General features: G+C 38.6%; 1 protein-coding gene across 1 annotated transcript in view; it reads left to right on the top strand.

The window, feature by feature from the left end:
* Nucleotides 1-1,554: 1,554 nt before the first annotated feature.
* The window catches only part of LOC5572002, a 294,570-nt gene continuing 281,538 nt past the window's right edge, over nt 1,555-14,586 (top strand). Inside the window, exon 1 of the mRNA XM_021843284.1 lies at nt 1,555-2,567. The gene's annotated coding sequence lies outside the window, so the exon portion shown is untranslated. The remainder of the gene's footprint in view (nt 2,568-14,586) is intronic.

The following is a 14,586-nucleotide window of genomic DNA, read 5'->3' as shown; positions in this document are numbered from 1 at the left end:
CTAAATTATTTGACGTAAAATGAATTGGAAGCGGAGGAGTAACGTGGCGGCGCATAGATTTATTGGCGTGAAGGACAATTCCAAACGTTTGATCCAATTTGCACCTACACACATTTTGGTACCTTCCATACCATAAAAATGTTCTCAGCGTGAGAAGATCCTCAACAAATCATGCATTTAGCATCCATGTGACAATGTTTGGAACTATGGCTTCATTGTTGGCACCGACGTCACTGATTGGAGTTCTGGGAATTCATTAGAGGTTTTTAGAAATATTCCCATGTCACACGGACATCAAATATAAGTTTTGATTTTTCTGAAGCTTTACCATTTTTAGATCAGTTAAAGTGACCTAAATACAATTCATGAGAAAGATGTTTGCGAGGAAAGCCAGATTGGGCTCTCTTTTTCATTATCATGATTTGGAGCGGGGATACTCCAAGTAAGTAATCAATTTGATGTCTTCACTTATAATACCATGAGAGACTTTTCAAAGAAACCTTGAATAGACGTTCAGTTTTGCTGTCATAAGTGAAAAAGTTGTGTCTCTTCTCTTCAAGATTTTCCGGGAAAATATGGTTTTCTCCTTTCTTTGCGCTTTTTAAAAGGAAGTCTTGGTTCCCTCAGTTGGACCGAAGAGCTGATTGCTCATTTCGATTAAATTTTCAAGATTATCAATTTTGCCCTTGGAAAAATACATGCATTCCGAGGAACTTCCTTTTGTCCATGTTTAGCGTTTAGCAACAGTTTTAAATCCCATTTTTTAAGGTTTTGTGAATTCAGATACTCACGCTTCCTCTTGTTTGTGACTAATAATGTTTTTTTTTTCTCGAACCAATCCCCAGTCAGCCCTCAACTGAACGAAGCACGATCCAGTCTTACTGGGTGATCTCGATTGGGAGTTTCTCACTACTTGACGAACACGAAAACTCGCTCGCCGATTAATTCCACCAAATCGTCCATAATCTCTCGCCCAGCCAGCTGTTCCATACTGATAACAGTATTCTCTCTCGCAAAGTCCCAACGAACCCGCGTGCATATCCGCAGTGAGAGATCACCTGGAGTAAAAGATTCGCTCAAAACGGTATCGCCGCTGGTATTGGTCGCGATCTTCGTCCAGCGAGAGCACGGGAATGCGCCGCATAAGATCGAGAGACCCCAACCAAGTAGAGAGCGAAATGATCACACCAAAACGTTACTTTTACCACATTAACCGTCTGCCTATGTTAAACAAAAAGTTACGCTGTCTGTGCCTTGAGGTCATATTGCTCCCAAATTCCAACCACGGTATCTTCGTGAAATTTAAATAAATTTTCTTACTGTTTTGGAAATAGTGAACCGAACTCTCGACTCCATATTCGCTAGATGGGTGCTTCAACCTACAAGCTGCGGAGCCCCTTGAGAGACAATATTGTTGAAAATATATTGAAAATGTCTATACAGCCCTCCAAAGTGCTCTGCGGTCATATTGACCCTAGAACACAGACAAAGGGTTAAAATCGCTCCTCTCGAGTTGCGGTTGGTCTTGGTCGGTTTGCCATACCTAGTTGGTTGCGCCCAGCCGAAGCCTTCGCCAAACCCAAATGTCAGTTGATCGTAGCAGGCCGTCGGGTTCGGAAGTGAGTGCTTGTTTTACAGTGTACTCTGTGCAGCAGCTTTTTGCGGATATACAGACTGCAATAAATCTAAGGTTTGCGCGCGGGCTTTCGCGCATTGGAGCATAGTCTCTCGTGATCACGTTCGGGATTTTGCAGCGGGCAGACTTTTGGAAAGTGATCGATCAACTTCGAGAGCAGTGGAACGGATTTTTCTTTCTTCCATTGAGCGCTTTGTCTATAAGACGATTTGGTGATCGCGTGTTTTGGAGATTTTTTCCTATGTTATGCTGACCATATCTACATATATGCGTTGTATCGCGAGTGATGTGCATGGAAAAGTGAAAGAGTGAAATTGCGAAAAAAATATTCATCGTTGAAAAGAGGAATAATTGATTTTTGGTTGGTTATTTTCTGTAAGAAAAATTGAAGGAAGTTTAAAAACCAAATTGTGTTTGAAACGAGTAAAGGACCTAAGTGAAAAGTTCGTTGGTAATCTCGTAAGTGTCTTATAAAACTGCATACTCAAACCGGTACATGTTTTTTATTCCGATAAATGAGAAACGTCATAAAACTGGAGAAAGAGGAAAGTCTTGGATCAGTGCGAACAGTCCATCGGGTGTGTAATTGTAGGGGTTTTGTGGAGAACCGGGAGCAGTCTGGCGTGACCAAAACCTTCTTCCCAATGGACGAAGAAAACTAATATTTATTCTGTCCGAGTTTCTGCTTGATGCTTGAGAGTTGGTACGGAACGGACGGGGAGGCGATCAACCGAGTGCAAGGTGAAACGAGTGGATCATAAGAATTGTTGTGTGGAGCTTAGAGCTTCAATTGCTTGAGTGCAGTTAGGAACAAAAAAGGGATCGGCTCAGAAACGTTTGAGAGCGATCGTGGAAAAGCAAGGCCAACTCGATTTACTACGCTCTGCAGCGGACTACTACAACAATTTGCGAAGCCAGAGGATATAGGCAGGTAAGTGTCTCTATGGGGATCGAACTTAAACTTTTCAACCCTTTTCGTCCGAAAAGTGAAGGGCCGTTCTTGCGTAGCCGTATGAACTTGAAAATGGTGCATCGAAAATGTGACTTTTTTGCACTGATGAAACCTGAATCGCGAACATTTCTGTTGGTCTTTATTTTATTGGTGCATCCAAAAAGTAGCTGATGCACATTTCGTGAGCGGGGAAATTGGGAACAATTCGATTTAAATAGCGGGAGTCCAAACGTGGGCAAGTCCGGTGTTGACTGTATGGGAGCAAATTAGCGATGGACTGTGAAGCGTAACGTAAATTATCTGCAAAAAAGCGCTAATGTGACATACTTTAGGTGATGATTGGTGGAACAGTCATAGTTGGATTCTAGAAGTAGAATGGTGAAAGTATTGCCATACTTTGGTGGGTGATAATTATTGGCATCGTGAAACACAGTAAAAAAAGTTAATAGTTATTAATTCAGTTACTGTTAACTCTCCATAACTAGATATAGAAGGAACTATTAAGATAGGAAGATATCGAGTTCTTCTCCTTCTTCGTGACATTACGTTCCCACTGGGACAGAGCCTGCTTCTCAGCTGTTCTTATGAGCACTTCCACAGTCATTAAATGAGAGCTTTGCCAAATTTGCCATTTTTCGCATTGGTATATCGTGTAGCAGGTACGATGATACTGTATGCCCAGGGAAGTCAAGGAAATTTTCATACCAAAAAGATCCTGGACCGACCGAGCATCGAACCCAGACACCTTCAGCATGGCTTTGCTTGGTAGCCGTGGACTTTACCACTATAGCCTAGGGAAGAAGATATCGAGTTATAGAACACACAATCATTGCAACTGTCATTCAAGGGACCATCGAGATAGCTATGATAGAGTTGACTGTATCTATATAAATAAAAATGGAATGGTGTTTGTATGTCACGAAATGGCTTACGGCCCGGGATATGAATGATTCTGTCTCCATTTTCTTCGTCAAGGTTTCCGACGTGTTTGTGTGTATAAAAATCCCAGGATATTCACCGGGAAAGTTGAAAAAACGGAACTGTCATTTTGCACGGGACGTTTCATATCGTTTTTTAACAGCCTACTTGATGGCAAGACAAAGTTTACCGGGACCGCTAGTTTATTATAAATTTTGTATTAACATCTCTTCAATCCAATTTATTAGTCTGAAGCACCAAAATACCACCATTTATTTAATTTATGGTTGCTAAATCCATGGTCGTTTTCAAAAAATATCATGACCCATCTAGTTTATAAGATATTGGCTGTAAGAAATGCATTATTCAAAGATTTCAGTTAACTAGCATGCTTTTGTAGCTATTTATTTGCTTTATTTATTACAGAATTGGAACAATTTCTTAAAGAAAATCCGAATTCAGTACTATATCATTCAATGCCACTAGAGTTTGTATCATTTGACAGATACGTGAATTTCGACCTCAACTATAAGGCCGTGCTAATTCATAGAAAATATTGCTATTGCTATGCATCTATAAAACACCAATCAAACAATGTTTTGGATTAAGGCTCACTAGATGTTAGTTAAACAGTTTGAAACCCAAAATAAAGATCGCATCAAATCAATAAGAGCACAAATCTTACAAAGAAAGCAAGGAACAACAATATAATTTTAATATGACCTTAGTGCATCAATCCTTTTCTTTTTGCCTTCAATGACGTAATAGGGTTAGAAGCCTTTCATTTTTCGATTTTGAGGTAGGGGAATTAGGGGCATAATGGACACGTTAAGCAAAAGTTCGTTTTAAGACCATACGGGCAGTGTTTTTAATTTACCCCCGGCTAGTTTTCCAGTTTGATGTTAGTACGACGTGCTACATGCATTCATGATGATAAAAATCATATCATGTGTCAGAAAAGCGAGATAGAAAATTAGGTCGAAAACAAGGCTGGTAAAAAGGATTCTACCCCATTACCCCGAATCCCATTACCCCGAACGCCATTAACCCGGACGCCATCACCCCGAATTCCAAAACCCCGAACGACCCATCACCCCGCAATACATTACCCCGAATACCAATATCATGGGGAAATGTCATCAATATCATCATGTCAAGATAATTGTAAATTCGGGGAAATAGCATTCGGGGTGATGGAATTCTGGGTAATGGTACATTGGGGGTAATGGAATTCGGGGTGGTGTCATTTGGGAATATGGCATTCGGGGTAATGGGGTAGAATCCGTTTCTATGTGTAAAAGAACTCTCCCTTAATAATAATAGCTAAAACGAACCTTTCTGGGTTCGTTACTTTGCTCAAAAATTAGATTCTTCCACGGCCTTGCTTATATGCTAATTTGAAACTGAGAAAAACTTTAAGTCAAATTTTGAAGGAAAATTGGAGCAAAAAATAAACTTTTATACCATCAAACATTTCAAATGCAATACAGATTTCATGCAGTGTATTAACTATTGATGAAGTATGCATATTCTCAGATATTGAGGGGGTGTCCGTTTCGCCCCGTATGTTCATTATGCCCCTAATCCCTCTAAAGGTATCCGGAACTTGAGAAAGCATAAATCCACTGAATTATTGGCAGAATTTTCACACAAATCGGGCATAATTTCCAAAAGAAAATCTTGGACTGTCTTTTCACATTAGCTTATGCGGGATTCTGACTGAATACTAGGTGAGTTATGGACAGTATTTCAAGCAAGATTTTTTGGCGGTTCTGAACGGTGTTCTAACATGACTTTGAGACGAATTTATCTAGAATCAATTCCATGATTCTGATAAAATCTCGAATGAGTTGGATTATCACAAAATTGTTTAACCCCTCTACCGACAGCTTCATTTTTTACCGCAAAAAATGAAATAGCGATAACTTGTTTGTTTCTTAGTATTTTTGCACCATTTTTTACAAGTTATCAAAAAACTCTTCTAGTTGAATAATCCATGTCGATATTAATCATTGGTGATCTGGTTTTAAAGATTTTCCAATCTTTCTTGGACCGACGGTCGCCATGCCAAATGTCTTTGGCGGTAATTTTGTTCATGGTCAATTTATCAAAAAAATCAAAAAATACAATGACAGGTAATAAAGAGCTACTCTGAAAAAATCATGTGAATCGGTTCAGTATTCTTGGAGAAATTTGAAAATTACGCTATGAGGTTTTTTGAAGTTTTCAAGATCTTTAATTGGCCAGCGTGGTATCAGAAACATAAATGTTCATTACTCAAAGACGGCTGCACCAAATTCCTTATTTTTTCACAACATTCTCTCAATAATGTATTTTTCCGAGGAGTGAATATCCGAATATGATAAAAAATATGTAGCCTTAGATATTCACGTGGGTTATGGCTACGCGTCGGTCCCCCAAGGAATTTTGGATCGGTTCGAGATAACCAATAATCAATATCGACACAGATTCTAAATCAAAAATAGTTTTTTTTAGAGCTTTTGAAAAACTACCATAATCATAAGCATAGATGACCGTACATTTCGTACTTGCTACTCCGTGACTGACCAGAACAATCGAAGTTGCACAGAGATTTAATGAATGGGGCTTGGGATTAGCTAACCATTCTTCAATGGGCACAAATCGAGAGCTCAAAATCTAAAAGTCAATAATGGCGCCGACTACTTCCTTACGGTCATCGGGGAAGGGAAGGAATGCTAGTTCGACAACCGTTGTTACTAGAGATCGAGATCACCTCTGCATCTCCACAGTTGTCATGGAAAGGATATTGGGTTAGTGGGATAAGGTATACATCTGGGAGTCACCAATGTTTGGTGATGCGATCCATGATATAATCACGCCTAACCGGATTCGCGATATTGTTCGATAATCGCATTATACGCCGAACATGTGTTCATCGCTCGCCCCCGCAGGAGCAAGCAATACGATCAATAGATCAAACACTATTGATTTCACTCTAACGCGACGACGCGCGACATGTTTGATCCTGCCCTCGTCGCCCGCCCCCGCAGGAGCGAGCATCAACCATCACACTACTCTTTTTTGCGATCTTGTGAAAAACTGGTGAAAAATACCAAGGAACAAAAAAGTTATCGTGATTTATAATATTTGTGCGGTAAAAGATGAAGCTGCCGGTAGATAGGTTAATATGGAAATGAGAATAGGGGTATTAATCCATAATATTGAACTTTATTCGTAACAAAAGCAATATATTCATTTCTGCAAAAGAATATTTCCTACTCACTGACAGTGCCGGATTTGGGCTTCAGGGGTCCGGGTCCCCTCTATGAGGGCCCTTTTACACAAAATTCAGCACGTTTTGGAATTCCACAAACCAACGTATTGAATTTGTGTTTTGAACGAGATGGTCGGTCTAAAGATATGAGGGGCCCAAATGCAAAGTGGGTTGTGAGCTATTCACATTAGAAAATTAAACTGTTTTCAAGTTTCCCAATAGTGTTTTAGGTTATTTTTCCGTCCAATTTTCCGTACAACTCGTAGAAGACTGATTCGTTTTTTGGCTTCTATATAATTTTCTGGAGTGAAAAACAAGTTTCCATTTTGTCTTCGGTACCAACGCCATGAAACGATAATTGATCTACCACTACCTAGATACTGCTACCTACTACTACTAGATGAGCAGCAGAGAACTCTGATCCCAATCCCTACCATGTCCTTTCTTCAAAAACTACACTTACCTCGAGTTGCCACGAGTACCCTGGCTCCATCCCGTATTGATTTAAAACTGCAAAAGTCAATTAATTGTATACAATAAAAATGTATTTTGGCTCCGTAAAGCGTTAAACGTGAATGAGCCTCAAATAAACGAACTAGTTAAAAAGGCTGATATTCATACAAAATGGTCAAGAGGTCTTCATCTGCTTCTTGTAAACCGATTGACCTAAAATTTAAATTGCATGTTGGAAATAACTTCAAATTAGATCTGTGAATAAATCATCAAATTAAAAGCAAAATCGTTTAAGTTTTTAAAACTCGCCAAGAATGTCCTAATTTTGATACTAAGATATTTTGAAAACAAACAATTTACGATAAATATAATCTGCTACAAACTTTTGCATTCCATCTAAGTGAGAAAAAGTATGCAGAAGCATGCCTTCTTAGATACTTAGAATCACATATCAAAAATATTCCAATTTAATTTTTTTTGGCATTTTTTTTTCCAGAATAGTATGCATTTTAATGTCTTCCAAACTCTTGAATAGAATTTTATCAATTTCTCATGAATCGAATTTCAAGTTACTTATGAGATGTAATTCAAATTTCAGGTCAATCGGTTCGTTATAAGCTGTTATAGATTTTCCTAAACTTGAACATTTGGTATGAACATCAGACTTTGGAACATTGTACTTTTTTCATGGCTGTACTGTATATTCTATGGATTATATTCAAAGCTAACTCATTTCTAAAGCAAAGCTAAGCCTTTACTGAATTCAAAGAAAACTTCATCAACTATGGTATACAAAATAGAATAGATATTTAAAAATACTGACTACCGCGTCACAAAAGAATTTCCCTTACACTTCACACGGATAAAAATCTGATCCCCACACCATGATTTACAAGTCATGAAATTCATAAATTTATTAGGCCGTGATATCAGGACGACAAATCGTGGTTCCTGTAGGCGAATTCCGGCGCGTATTTTCTCCGAAGAAAAGAAAATTTTCTTGCTGGTGCGTAATGAAGAAAACTTCTTCTCTTCGAAGAAATTGTTCGCCGGAATTCACCTACTGGAGTCAAATCATTATTCTTCGTAACATCAAGAGCGACAACACAAAGCGGTGCACTTTGCTTCAAGTCATTTGCATCGATCACCCATTATTCATCACGATAGATTGGTACTGTGGTAAAGTACGCGGCTCTCAATCAGTAGTTTCTTGATTCGAATCTTGTTACAGTAAATTTTGTTTTTTTTGTTTTCATTTCAGGTGCCGAGGGGGCAAATGATCCGGGGGCCTAAGAGCCATATTTATTATATTGAGTTAATTACCTGAAATTTTATTATGTATTACTGTACCAAAATTGTTCTTAGTTTTTTGACTACAATATAAATGGTTCAGCTAAAAACCTGTTTTTTTTTTTCAAAATATGCTCTCCACTGAAACTTCAACTTCAGGTTTTGCTTAATACACCAATAGTTTCAACACATTTGTATCTAACCACATAAACAGAAAATATTAGAAAATTTAACAGCTTTTGGGCTATCAAGCAATGCTACAAAAAAAAATTGAAACATTTTATATGATAGAAAGCTTAACATTGAGCGCTTTGATTAATATTAAAAAAAACTCGCGCTTGAATTTCCGAAAAAAATAATAATGTGCAACCTTAGTGTAATGGAAGAAAAATAGAGCTTTGAACTAAATGGCGTTTCGCCAAGACCACGCTACGGCTCTGATCATAATACTGTCGGTGCTTTTTTATGCTTTAGAAAAGTGGTGTATCTTTTCATATGAAAGAAACAAAAAAAATGTATGGAGACTGCAGGCAAGCTGAAAAATAGATTTAATCGAAATAAAATCGAGCAATTTAAACCAAACTATATTCTGGCAAGGTTTTGGATTTTGTTGGAATTTCATGTTCACTGGTAATGCTTACCAACATCTATGGTTAAGATCGGTTTATTGACAAAAAGTCGAAAATAATTTACTTAGTGGGATTTTTTTTCTTATTTGAAAATAGATTTTTGACCTTTTGCCCCTTCTTTTTTGTTCTTTCGACTTTTTGTCTTTCGACCTTATGTCCTTTCGATCTTTTTGTCTTTTGACATTTTTATCTTTCGACTTTTTGTCGTAGATTCGATTAAGATCAAAGGTATTTACAAAATAAAAAAAAAACTGGTTTTCTCGAATGCCAAGCGCACGCCAAGCGTCGTAGGTGGCTATGATGTGCTTAGTGGTTACCATCAAGCTATGTTGAAGAAATACAAAGCAGTATTGCATGATATACTTCAGAGACTTAAAACACAAACTTTCTCAATTTTTATCATGATACAAACTTTAACAATATTGTTCGCTATTATATCAAGTAGTGTTTTTGACATTCTGGGTTCAATTGAACGCGATCGACAATTTTCCTGAACCAAACAGTAGATGATGATGTGTTATTTCCCATATATTTGAGCTGAAAATTCCATTCCTTTTTTTGGCATTAACGTCCTCACTGGGACAGAGCCTGTTGCTCAGCGTAATGTTCTTATGAGCACTCTATGCCCAGGGAAGTCAAGGAAATTTCCATTACGAAAAAGTCCTGGACCGACCGGGATTCGAACCCAGACACCTTCAGCATGGCTTTGCTTTGTAACCGAGGACTCTAACCACTCGGCTAAGGAAGGCTCCCGAAATATCCCACATATATTAGCTTCAATTGAAATGCGCCATCTCATGGAACGACCAAATAAGCTGAAATTTTCAGGAAATCTTCCTCTAACCCTAAGGAATCATCCTGGGGGGTGCCCCGTGAATTCATAAACTTCATTTTTGTCCCACACTGAGCTGGGTCAGTCTAGTCCCGAGCTACAAATCAAAGCCATGCTGAAGGTGTCTGGATTCGATTCTCGACTAGTCCATGATCTTTTTGTAATGGAAATTTTGTTGACTTCCCTTGACATAGAGTATCATCGTACCTGTCACATAGGCTTGCAAAAATAGCAAATTGGATAGGGAAAGCTATCAGTTAATAATTTGTAACGTGCGCATTGCAGTTGAGAAGCAGCCTCTGGCCCAGTGAAGACATATTACCAAATAGAAAGACGACGTAATTATGTTGCGATCAAGATTGCGAAATATTTTGAAAACTTTTTTAAACTTAAGCTCACATATCACACATCATTATTTTGCCCTCAATGATTGAAGTTAATCGACCTATAGTACATGACTTCATACGATAGAAAACTGTTCAATATTAACGACCTTACACAATATGTCAAATTTACACGCTTCGGTCAGCTGCCTTGAGAGAAATTCATAAATTCAACGGTTATCGAACTCAACCACACGAACGGCTTGGCCATTTCATACTGCACGGATTGCGCAACCAAAACAAATCTCGAGCGCCCCAAGATCAAGATTTAATCGACTTCGGTTTACTAAAATTACCCGCACAACTCTGATGCAATTCGCCGCAGCCAGCAACCAACGGCCGACAAAAGTCGTAGTCGTCTTTGGTCCAGCGATTCCAATAATTCACCAATTTTTTTTGGCGAAAGTAACCTACCGCCGCGCCGTGTCGCTCAGGTATGTTGGTATTATGTGGTGTTGAATCGTTCGGAACCGTGGCTCTGGTCTGCTGTCCGCCGGCCACGGAGATTAACAAAGGCCCGCGGACGAAGAGGAAAAGCTACGGCTCGAAATTTAGTGCCGGAAAAACTCCCTTAGCTCGAAATTTGAGGACCACCAAATCATTCATACGAAAGTCGGCGATCTATAGGATCGTATGCGTTGCACACGGGCGTGTGCAAGCCCCAGCGTGATCCGCACAAGCGATTAAAGGCGGAAAAATTTGACGGAATAGCTGTGCGCAGATATTGAAGATAAATTGGGTTTCTGCTTGCCGCACTATGGGACGGAAACATGCTACGGTTGGGTAAAATCTCTTGGAAAGATCTGTGCGTCAAACCGATAGGCCAAATGCCGTTAAGTATGTTAAAAATACTCTAATATTAGTTATCTTCTTATAGGGATTTCTTCAAAAATCTAACTAACTGCAACTTATCTAAATTGAATCAAATATTGTCAAAATAAAACTCAAATTCAACTAAAGATACCGGAGGCATCAATCCTCTAGAATGCATCCTAGAGAGAGAGAGCTCTAGAGGTTTTGGCCAACAAATGTTGATCTATGCCCCATAGTGCGCCATGTCTTCCAGCCGTTGGTTTTTGAGGAAAAATGATCTCTCATAAAGAGCATGCATACAGGGGTCATCGAAAGTGCAGCACGCATATGAAACGAGTCGCGAAAGCACCGTAATGTGATGAGTTTTTTCGGCTACAGTAGATTGGAGTGACTGACTGGGCGAAACACTCTCACTTTTACGGCGGTTCTTCGCTTTTTGGTCATTGGTGCTTGGGCAGAGTCGATCGAACACCGAGTTGGAATAAAAACAACGAGAGGTGAACTGAACAGCTAATAGCAGGGTACGCCTCCCATCCATCCAACGGGTGAGATACAATTTTCGCAAGCTGCTAATGATCCGGTATCGGTTTCCATGGGATTGTGTTTTCCGGTTGAATTGTGGGGTTTTTTGAGTTTACGTTTTGCGAAGGGTCATACCGCGGGCAAGGTTCATTGATGAGATCATTTCGGTGAGTTGAACAGCCCGAAAACTGGGTTTGTAATAAGAGGTTATGCCTATTGGTTTTTGTTTGTAACATTCTTGAAGAAGTATATTGTTGATATTGTGGAACTTAAGTAATCAGGCTGATATGTATGCAAGACATAGTCGGCTAAGAATAACTTGGAATTTAGGCGTTAAGTTCTGCATGTGCATTTAGAGACATGTTGTCAGTTTGTATCGATTCTACGTCTTTACGCAGAAAATCATTACACGGAATGCAATCAATTGAAACACTATTGACTGGAATGAACCATTCCAGAGTTATTCGTGAATATATGTATCATGAATTGCATCACCAACGATAGATGACTACCAGATCTTCACCTAATTATCCAATATTCATTCCATGACGACTGTGGAGATGCAGAGGTATATTCGGTCTCAGGTAACAATGGTTGTCCAACTAACATTCCTTCCTTTCCCCGATAAAAACGTGGCCGGTGCCGTTATTGACTTTTGAATATTTAGCTCTCAATTTGTTCACATTGAGAATTGTAAGCTAGTACCAAGCCATGTTCATTGAATCTCTGAGGAACTTCGATTGTTCTGATCAATCCAGGAGTAGCGACAATGAATTGTACAGTCGTCTATGCTGTATTGAGTTTTGTTTTGAGGACCATGTCCACTTCAACACAATTTCCTGTGAAAATCGGTGCATACTAGTTTCAATTTAAGAATTAGCTGAATTCGATACATTCGATGAAAAACAACATGTTGTATGTGTTCGTGTTATTGTACTGAATAGCTGCAGGTTACCTGGACAAAATATCTTAAATTGCAAAGTAAAATTTGCTTTTGATTGCATTGATTGCCTGAATGATCAAACTTAGTTTCAAAAAACTAAGTTACTCACAAGCAAAAATGGGGGATTATGGTCGATTTATGATGGTGTATATGAAAAAAACGAAGCTGGAAAACAGTTTTACATCGTTAACATATTCATGATTTTTTTAATACAAGCTAATTTTTGGAAATCGTTAAAAAAATGTCGTATAGTCTTATATTTAATCCTTATTAACTGGTATTTTGGACATGAAATTATTTATGGATCAAACAAGTATGATTAAGGACTGATAGAGAGGAGGCAGCTCACTGACAGTTTGTTTTCTTGCCTTCTTCAATTTCTTAATTCCATTTTTCGGTTCTGCACAACGGTTAAATAAACATATTCTAGGTCAAAACCACAATCTCCTCCACAATGAAAAAGGACATTAATATAAAAGATTCCAACAGCAGTTTAGCAACGCCCAACTGCATTTAAGTATGCAGCAGTTTAAAATGTAATATCATCAAAAAATACCTAAAAATTTCAATTACATTTATTTGAAGCTTGGCCGAATTTTCGAACTCTGCCTTTCCAATGTGCGGTTTTCGGTGACAGTTGATGGCAGGTTCGCCATGATTTTTGGGAGCTCGCAATCTAAACCAGTTGTCTCTTCTTTCTTAAATCAAGAACTACCAGTATGAATGTGTTTTGTACCGTAATCCGGGGGCAAATTGATCACTGGGGCGAATTTGATTAGGTCGGTACCAAAAGACATTTCCTCCCAAGGATACTGAAGGTTTCGTTGGCACCGCAGACATTTCATGTTTTCTAGTTTATAGATGTCTAATTATGATTTTGAACTATTTCATTTTTAGTAGGGTAAGTTTTGCATAGAAATATTCGCACATTTTGAAGGTGTAAGCAACATAGTTGGAAATGTCGATGCTAAACAATCCTCTGATGCTATGCCTACATGTCAACTTTGAGTGTTTGAAATGTTGGGTAAGCTTAAGTATGAACTACTGAACTCATTTTTGTTATCATACAGCATAGAAGGTATAGTTTTTAGCGCATAAAACCGTTTATTCTCAAATTCTTCTTTCTGGCGTTTACGTCCCCACTGGGACAAAGCCTGCTTCTCAGCTTAGTGTTCTTATGAGCACTTCCACAGTTATTAACTGAGAGCTTACTTTGCCGATGACCATTTTTGCATGTGTATATCGTGTGGCAGGTACGAAGATACTCTATGCCCTGGGAAGTCGAGAAAATTTCCAACCCGAAAAGATCCTCGACCGGTGGGATTCGAACCCACGACCCTCAGCTTGGTCATGCTGAATAGCTGCGCGTTTACCGCTACGGCTATCTGGGTCCCATATTCTCATTATTCGCAAATAATGTCCTTATATCAAGGAAAATTGCCTACATTTAGCCGTTTTAGGCAGATTTTCAAGGTTTATTTTTGCAATAAAATTATGAAACACTCGAGTTGTAAGAATTTTGACATTATTTTCAGATTCAGGAGAGAGGGAAATTTGTTATTCCTAAAATTGGATTTTTTGTATGGTGATCAGTGAATCAAATTATCATCAAAATAGACGAAAAACAAACAACAAAGCAAGCTCGCCGTTTGTCACAACTGTTGCGGATAAGGACACAACCAAAAGCAGAATTGTCATGACAATCACAGAGCGCAACATTGTTGCAACCTTTTCAACTCGCGATTAATCAGTAATTTTAAACAGAAAACCAAATTTGTTTTATGGATGCTGTTTGATAATTTGTCAATGTTTACCAACACAGAGAAAGTTCTCGAAAATTGCAATGCGACGCCCAGAAAATCACCGCGCACGTGGTGATCGATCTTTATCATATTCTGTTCAAGTGATGATAAACTCATGTTGCGGAATGAAATTGTTGCAACAAGAATAGGAGGTGAC

The sequence above is a fragment of the Aedes aegypti genome, chromosome 1 (assembly GCF_002204515.2).
Source record: "Aedes aegypti strain LVP_AGWG chromosome 1, AaegL5.0 Primary Assembly, whole genome shotgun sequence".
Taxonomy (NCBI): domain Eukaryota; kingdom Metazoa; phylum Arthropoda; class Insecta; order Diptera; family Culicidae; genus Aedes; species Aedes aegypti.
This window is presented reverse-complemented; position numbering and strand designations above follow the sequence as displayed.